General features: G+C 36.1%; 1 long non-coding RNA gene across 1 annotated transcript in view; it reads right to left on the bottom strand.

Annotated features, from left to right (window-relative positions):
• Positions 1-561: 561 nt before the first annotated feature.
• Positions 562-9,188, bottom strand: part of LOC107976627 (uncharacterized) — a 28,109-nt gene continuing 19,482 nt past the window's right edge. The window contains exons 2-3 of the long non-coding RNA XR_001720698.3: positions 9,085-9,165; positions 562-663 (exon numbers count right to left, since the gene is read on the bottom strand). This is a non-coding gene — a long non-coding RNA (uncharacterized LOC107976627). The remainder of the gene's footprint in view (positions 664-9,084; positions 9,166-9,188) is intronic.

The raw sequence follows: 9,188 nt of genomic DNA, 5'->3' as shown, positions 1-9,188 counted from the left end.
GGACCCTTCTACTCCCTCCTGCTTCCTATTTATCTCTAATCAAAACCACTTGGGCTCACAGTGTAGCATCCATCAGATGTAAGTGAAAAAACTGGGAGAGAATAGTGAACCTCACTGAGACTAGAAGATCTCAGGTGTGTTTAGTATAGGAAAGCAGGCAGTGCATGAGTGACTACAATCCCTGAGCAACACAACTAGAAAGGACATATGGATACAGGTTCAAATTTTTAAAATATATTTACCCTATCCACTAGCAAAATGTGACCAAGTGAATACAAATACACCTACAGTATTTTCTCCAAAACTGCCCTCAGTGAGAAAAGGGATCTTGCACTAATGGCATCTCCTTTCAATGAGTAGAAGCAGGAACATGGAGAAAGCTAGAGAAGGGCTCTCCCTTTCGAAAGAACCAATAGCAAAAAGACTAGTTCTCAATTCTATTTGCTCCAGGATGTGGAGTAAAAATAATTTATTGATAGTTTCTCAGAAGGACAAGAACATTTAGATTTGGAAGGTAGCATCTAGGATACCAATAAAAATATCTAACTATTAAACAGTTACCTGGTGTTAGGTATTACATTATGACCTCCACATATGGCATTTTATTTAGTCTTCACAGCAATGTCTGAGAACAAATTATACATATGTAACAGATATAAAAACCTAAAAAAAAGATATTAAAGAGTTTACTTAAGGGTGAAAACAGAATGCAGAATTCAACCATATTATTTTATGAATTTTTACTGACAAAATATAAAAATTTACTATATGAAGTTAGTATGATATTTGATATTATCTGTCAGGAAAAAAAGCAGCATTTAGGATACATAAGCAAGTATAACTGATTTCAAAATATTGTCCCTTCTGCCATGCAATCTTTGCAGGAGTTGCTAATTCAGAGGTAATGAGCTCTTTTCTCTCATACATTGCAAGGAATTTACCTTTGCCTGCACATGAGCAGATGATAATCATCTGTGGAACAAGATGCAGCATGGGGAAGAAGCTGGTGAGGGCAAGACTACTAAGATTTTACAATATGTTATAAACAGGCTCTCTGTGTAGGGGCCAGTATGTCACTGGTCTTTTCCTCGCTGATAAAAATCAGTGCGTTAGCCAGGCACAGTGGCTCACAGCTGTATTCTCAGCACTTTGTGAGGCCAAGGTGGGAAGGTTGCTTGAGTCCAGGAGTTCCAGACCAGCTTAGGCAACATGGCGAAACCCCATCTCTACAAAAGTGCAAAAATTAGCCAGGCGTCATGGCATGCGCCTGTCCCAGCTAATCAGGAGGCTGAGGCACAGAAGGATCACTTGAGCCTTGGAAGTGGAAGTTACAATGAGCCGAGATCACACCACTGCACTGCAGCTTGGGTGGCAAGCCAGACTGTCAAAAAATAAAAATAAAAATAAAAATAAAAAACAGAAAGAGAAAAAGAAATCAGAGTGCTCATACTTTGAAGTATTCATTTTGCAGGTGGGGAAAAGAGATGTTAATCCACTAAGTAAGAAGTTAATAGGTAATATTTTTCCTTTCTGTCTTTCTGAGAAGGCTTGCATAAATAAAAATACACTCAGCAGCCATTTTCTTTTGCCCCCTATAATTAAATCTCAGAATACTATCACCTTCAAATATTTAGCCTTGGTTTCATTAATTTCTTTTGGTAGGCATATTGCTTTACCACATGATGTTTGATTACAAATTGTTTTGAATCCGGAATTTGCTTTGTAGTTCTCCTACCAGGAATTTCTTCAGCATAAGTTTTAACAAATAAAACCTATTTTCTAAAATTTTATTTCAAAGAGAAATATAAGTAAAAAGATATCTGTATTCTGAGTACTCAGTTTTGAAATAAAGATAATAGACTTATTCAGCCAACAATGGGTGGACTTTATATTAGGTTGGTGCAAAAGTAATTGTGTTTTTGCCAATGCATTTTTTTATTTTTATTATTTTTTATTTTATTTTGTTTTATTTTATTTTATTTTATTTTTAGAGGCAGAGTCTCGCTCTGTTGTCCAGGCTGGAGGGCAGTGGCCCTGATCTTGGCTCACTGCAAGCTCTGCCTCCCGGGTTCACGCCATTCTCCTGCCTCAGCCTCCAGAGTAGCTGGGACTACAGGCGCCCGGCTAATTTTTTTTTTTTTTTTTTTTTTGTATTTTTAATACAGACGGGGTTTCACCTTGTTAGCCAGGATGGTCTCAACCTCCTGACCTCGTGATCCGCCTGCCTTGGCCTCCCAAAGTGCTGGGATTACAGGCGTGAGCCACCTCTCCCAGTCTTACTAATACATTTAATGGCAAAAACCACAATTACTTTTGCACCAACTTAATATATTCTCCAGTGTCTTAGGAACTGTGAAATGTACCAAGAAATTTGTGGCTTATCTCCTTCCTAGAGGGACCATCCGATACTCCTTTACTCCGCTGTTTGCCCGTGTTGCAATGGTTTTGAGGGCTTGATGAATATCTATTCATCCAATCAGCAAGTATATAGTATTTTCTCTTATGTACTTGGTATGGGCTAGGACCAAGATATTCGATCTTGAATTGGACATGGTAGTAGAGAGGAGCAGATAAATAGCTGACTTTCGAAGTCATAAAATGAAAGTGATTCCCTGAGCAGCTGTGACCTGAATTTGAATCTTTGGTCTACTATGTGTAAGCTGTATGACCTTGAAAATAATGTGATTTCTGTAAATCCCAGACCCGAATTGGTAGCATGAGATCACAAATTTCTTCTTCACTGGCTTGTTATGAGGATTAAATGACCATGTATATAAAACACTACAACCTGGAAATTGTTTAATAAATAGTAGTTGTTTCCTCATCCTTTTTTCAGCCACACATGAAGGTAGACCTAAAAAAAAAAGCAAATTCAGGAAGGATATGTTGATTATGGAGGTAGAAGGTGAATAAGACCGTTGGGGAAATGAGCCCTGTGCTGCAATAATCTCACTTATGAGACTAAGAGAAGTTCTCTTAGACAGATCTGGTTTTTTCTCTTTCTCTATCTCAACTCTTTAATCTTTGTTAAGCCATACCCACCAGGGTACATAAAACTAGAAAATATTCCATTAAGCCCCTGATGGTTTCAGCTTATTTTTCACCAGAGCACAATCCAATATATCTTTTCTTGGGATCCTTTACTCTTTCATTGAACTGATAGACTTTGGTTTTGAAGATAGATAGATTAATAATTCCACTTATTTTGCTATAACTATGTTCCAAAGAATTTATCCTTGGTCTTCAAAGAAACACTCTGAAATAGGTCCTATAATTATATTTATTTTATACAAGTGGAAAGGGAGAATAATAGAGAAGAAATAATTTGTTCAAAGTCACATGTCTACTATGGAGAAATGAACCAAGGTTTGTATGGCTGCAGTGGCTGCTGTTTTGAAATTGAAAATAACAATAATAGTTATTCAACATTCTAGTTATTCAGCATTCTAAGCAAATTCACCAAGAAATAAAGGACAGGGGCCCTTGCTTCTTCACTTCAAAAGCTCTTGAAATGATGTCGTGTAGCTGTTACTCTCTAAAATTGGCTTATCCTCTGGGAATAATTATGCAATAATCACTTATAAATGGCTGCAGGGAAATGCTGAAGCTGGACTGTGTAAGTCTTGCACTGCTAAAGAAAATAATTGCAAATATTACCATGGTTAAGACAGCTGTTTATTTCTGTAGAATGCATGAGAATATATGGAACAAATAAAAACTAATTTATCTGTGTAAAAACATATATACACATTTGATTCAAAATTGATATCCGGGGAAAAGTTGTATCTTTTTTTTTTTTTGCCCTGATGGAAAGATAATGCTGCCTAAAAATAATACACTACGTAAATGTCATCAGATTCAATCATATCTTTACCATGTTCAGCAGTTTTTAATGCCCGAATGGGTATTGTAGATATAACAAAAAGTAAACTCAGTTTTTCATACTATACTCTCACAACAAAAACACTTCTGTGACCAAATGTATGTGGGGGGAGTAAGCAAGCAATTCTGCAGATGATTCTGCAGGAGATCCTGCAGTGAATACCAGCTAGACGTTCTCTATTTCAATTCAGTTTTGACATTATCCACCTGAAGACAGTATCAAATCCCACAGACTGAGGGCTCAGTCCCACAGGACTGCTCTGCACTTCCAATGGCAATCACAGGTCCCAGGTTGTTTTACCTGTGTTTCTGACCAACTGGCTATAAATTTGCGTTCCCATGACCCCCTTCCTGTGTTGCATTAATTTGCTAAAGAGGCTCAAAAAACTCAGGGGAACACGTACTTAGATTTACCAGTTTAGTATAAAGGATATTACAAAGGATAGAGATGAACAGCCAGATGGAAGAGACACATAAGGCAAAGCGTGGGAGAAGGGAGCACCAAGATTCCATACCCTCTCAGCACACACCACCCTCCAGGAACCTCCACTTGTTTAGCTATCTGGAAGCTACTGACCCCAATTCTTTTGGGTTTTCTTGGAAGTCTTATTATGTAGTCATGATTGATTAAGTCATTGGCCATTGGTGACCACCTTAACTTTTAGCCCTTACCTTCCTCCAGAGGTAGGAGGGGACGGGTTAAAAATCCCAACCCTCTAACAAAGCCTTGGTCTTTCTGGTAACCAGCCTCCATCCTGAAGCTACCTAGGGGCTGCTAGTCACTAGTCATCTCATTAACATATAACAGATACTCTCCATTCTACTTACTCCAAGGATTTTAGGAGCTATATGTCAGGAAATTGGGATAAAGATCAAATATGTATTTCACAATATCACAGTTATATTTTAACAAACACCATTAGTGAGTAGTATTTTTAGTGAAAATGAATGCAATATTTCCATATTATTGAAAGGAGTATTTGTTCTTCCTCTTTACTAAAACTAAGCTACAGTTTCAATGAGAAAAAATAAAGTAATGGTATCAATCATGAAATTGAGTAGATAAGATTAATGCATTCTTGTATCCTGAGTATAAACAAAACAAATAGTTCCACCATGGCTCAATTCCTCAGTTTGCTAAATTTTATCACATCTTCTAACTTCAGACTATGTTCTTCTTTCACATGGACTACCTGCCTTCATCCCCAAATTTTTATTGAAACTAACTTTCATTGTGCATTTTTTTTGTTTGTTTGTTTGTTTTTTTTTTGAGACAGAGTTTTGCTATGTTTCCCAGGCTGGAGTCCAGTGGCATGATCTCGGCTCACTGCAACCTCTGTCTCTCACATTCAAGCAATTCTCCTCCCTCGGCCTCCTGAGTAGTTGGGACTACAGGCACATGCCACCACGCCTGGCTACTTTTTTTGTATTTTAGTAGAGATGAGATTTCGCCATGTTGCCCAGGATGGTCATGAACTCCTGAGCTCAGGCAATTTGCACGCCTCGGTCTCCCAAAGTGCTGGAATTACAGGCATGAGACACCGTGCCCAGCCTGTGCATGGTATTTATCACTATTTGCAGTTCTACATTTCTATTGGATAACTTATTTACCTATTATGTTGACACCTTAAACTACAATCTCTATCAATTTGCTTATTTATCTATCCCAGATTCCAAAAATTTTTAGAAACGTAGTAAGTTTTTGAAATATATTTATTATATTCCACTCCTTTGCACATCATTCATTCTCATCCCATTCCTTTTTCAGTGCTGGTCTTGAACATTTTTCCTACTCCTACATGAATTAATATATCTAAACCTTGTTTCATACTGAATCTAGTACACAGAGTATTACTGGTTGTTATGATCTTAATGTGTCCCCCAAATTTGATGTGTTGGAAACTTCATCACCCAATTCATGTGTTGATAGTATTTGGAGGTGGGGTCTTTAAGAGGTAATTAGGATTATATAAAGTAATCAGAATGGGATTTCCATCATGGGACTGGTGGCTTTATAAGAAGAGAAAGACATGAGCTGATGTACTCTAGCACTCTGGCCATGTGATGGCATCTGACATGTTATGACACAGCAAGAAGGCCCTAACAAGATGAGGCTCCTGACCTTGGACTTTCCTGCCTCTAGAACTGTAAGAAATAAATTTATGTTAAGTATAAATTGCCCAGTCTCAGGTATTCTGTTATAGCAACAGAAAACAGACTAAGACAATGGTGGTTTTAATAATTAATTATTTTGTCTCCTTCATTTATTTGCTGATTATTCAAACTGTATATATGTCACATATGCACAAATATGATTTTTCTGTACCAAGTCCATCATTTAGTCAAATAACTTGGCCTTAATAGTATTTTGGTAGTGTTCAATTTAAATGACTAGTCAACAAATAAAAATAATTACTTTGTTTCTTTTACCTTTTCTTCTCTGTTACCTTAAGTACTTACATTTGATATTTCATCATCCAATTATATATTTAGGGTGTTATTTTCAGTTCTACCCACAGTATAAAATTTGGTTTTTATTTTTGTTAATGCTGTTTTTCCCATAAAAGATCAGAGTATTTTAAATAGGGCATTGTGTTCAGGAAACCTGTCATAGATATTATATAAATGTTCTTTAGCTATTGACTTTTAAATGTAACATCAACTGATTAATGTACAAAAGGGATGTGCATCATGGGGATACAAACACTGACCTAACTGTAATAACTAAATTTCAAAATGTGGTTTTAAAAAACCCAGCAAACCCTACATTAAGAATCAGGATTCTAGCCTTGGTTTTTCTACTTGGTGACAAAGTTTTGGATCATTGGTAATATGACTAGGTTGATGTAGTTTTCAAATACTTCTAAACAGCTGTATCCATTTTCCAAAGAAATCCTTCAATAGAACCCATTAGATTAAACAGGTAAAGTGAATGTGATCTGGCTGAAACTTGAAAGGAAATGTGAGGGCCTCCAAAGAAGCATGTAAATCTCCTCTTGTCTCGATTCCCAGGCTTTCCACTTAAAGCTACCCGCAAGGCAACTTCATGGAACAGCTTAAAACCAGTGAAACTAGATGATCTTTAAAATTTCTTCTAGCTTTAACATTTTATATCAAGCTGCAATAACTACATGTATCACAAAGCTTGAGTGTTTTGTTATTTTTGTTGTTGTTACTTGTTTTGCTTTTAAAGTGCGTTAGAATTCATTAGGAGAAGAAAAGCTATCCCTTTTTCTATGGGCAATTATATGATGAGAAGAATCATGTCAATTTATTGCCTAGAGTCCACGGGGACATTTTGACTGGAGATAGAATCCCTTACCTGTGAATTCCACTAGAATAAAATGGCCTAAAAATCCAACTCCATATTTTGTGTATGTAAATATTTGAGAGGTAAATTGAAAAGCAGAATTAGTTCTGATTATTTCTTTTTCTGGTGGGGAGCAGAAAGCGTAAAGGTGAATGTTCATTCCTTTAAATTAGGGGCAACTGGTATAAAATTTAAGATCCCTTTTAAATGCAGGAAACATTCAATCTCTAGACCATCTGTAGCAAATTTACAGCAAACACTTCTGCATCCCTGGAAACAGTTTTATGCCACAAACCAGGAATTTCTCCAAAGTTACAATTACGTGATGCAAAACAGGTAATTTTCACCCCAATCTCGTGTTTTCATTCCAGGTCTTAGTTAATGCTGTCTTGATGGTTGCTGTTTGATGAATCAGCTTTCCTGTTAACTAGAGGTGCAGGGCCATCATCTAATGAAAACACTCTGTATTTTATTACTCCCTGGGCTGCAGTTCTGCATATTAAAATAGAATTTCAATCTCACTGTTAGAAATAAAATCAAACGTAGCATCTGTGGTTTGAACAGAACTGAGAAAAATGCTGCTCATTTAATCTTAACAATATTTTTCATGCTAGACAGTATAAAAAAAGAGGCCCTGGATATAATTTTAAAATGCCTATAAATTAGAAATAAATTGGTAGAAATCAGCACAATAGTTCAGAGCATGGGTTAGCTCATTTTACCTACAAATTTGCTGAAAGTTTTCTGTTCTAGTTATAAGTTTATGAAAATATTCACAAATTAAGGTTTCCTGCTGTTCCTCAAATATCACTGTTAGCAGATCACTTTCATTCTACTTACTGCAAGAATTGAGCCACTCTGATTACTTTCTGAACGTTTCTGTTTTATACAGGAATCATTGCACATTCACATTCAAGAAGAAGAAATAATTTCATAGCTAAAAGTTCAAGTCAAGGCAACATATTAATAAAAGAGTTGAAACTTCACCGTCAGGTAGTTTTCACCAATCATGTACACACAAAAATACAACAAGATCACAGGGAGACAAAGTAGCAAATTTCCCATTCATCAGTTAACAAACAAGACGGCCTTATGGAGTGTGTTCAGTGTTTGCCCATCCAGCTCTTTCACCCCTGTCCTTTACTATCTCTCTCATTCTTTCTCTCTCTTACATACACACACTCATATACACACACAAGGCATATTAATTATGCAAGAGTTTTTAAAGCTTCTGTGTAAGTAAAATTTTTAAAAGAGTATAATACAATAAATATAAATGCAAACCACCTATTTATACAACACATACCATATCTCAAGAATTATGCTAATCCTGTGCCCAGTCTTTATCTTGTTCAGTGTTCTCAACAATCCACAAAGTAGGAGCTATTAATAGCCTCCTTTTATCAAATGTAACTAAAATTCAAAGTACTTAAGTCATTTCCCCAGGTCATAAAACTGATATGTTTTGAAATGAGGATTTAAACTAATGGTTTTGCAATTACAAACCCCATGCTCGTAACTTTTAAATCATATTGCTTTATACAGCTAATTGTGTGGCTATATGTGGGGGTTTGGTACAACTGGCATTTATATCTCTATAGAACATGGTCTTATGAGAGAAAAATGCTTTGAACTTAGGAAAGAACTGGGCTGTGTTCCATGCTTGTTCTCATTTTATTTCTACTGCCACACCTCCTGCTGTTTACCTAATTCTTTTCTTCATCTTCTTACTCTTTCTTTGCTTCATATTTTCATCCTCAAAAGAACTCTCAACATGCACCATACAGAATCATCTTCATTCTAGTTAGCTTTTACAGAGTTAGTTAAAGCACTTTACACCTATTACCATATTTAATCCTCATCTATGCAATATGAACTATTATTATCATTACCATTTTATAGATGAGGAAGTTAAGTCTTTGACCAGGTAACTGTTGCTCCTCTTCAAAACCCACACACATAAGATTATTACACTGTTTAAAACAGACAGAATTGG

This window comes from Pan troglodytes, chromosome 11, assembly GCF_028858775.2.
Source record: "Pan troglodytes isolate AG18354 chromosome 11, NHGRI_mPanTro3-v2.0_pri, whole genome shotgun sequence".
In the NCBI taxonomy this organism is placed as follows: Eukaryota; Metazoa; Chordata; class Mammalia; order Primates; family Hominidae; genus Pan; species Pan troglodytes.
Note: the sequence above shows the minus strand (reverse complement) of the source record. Positions and strands in the feature narration are given on the sequence as shown.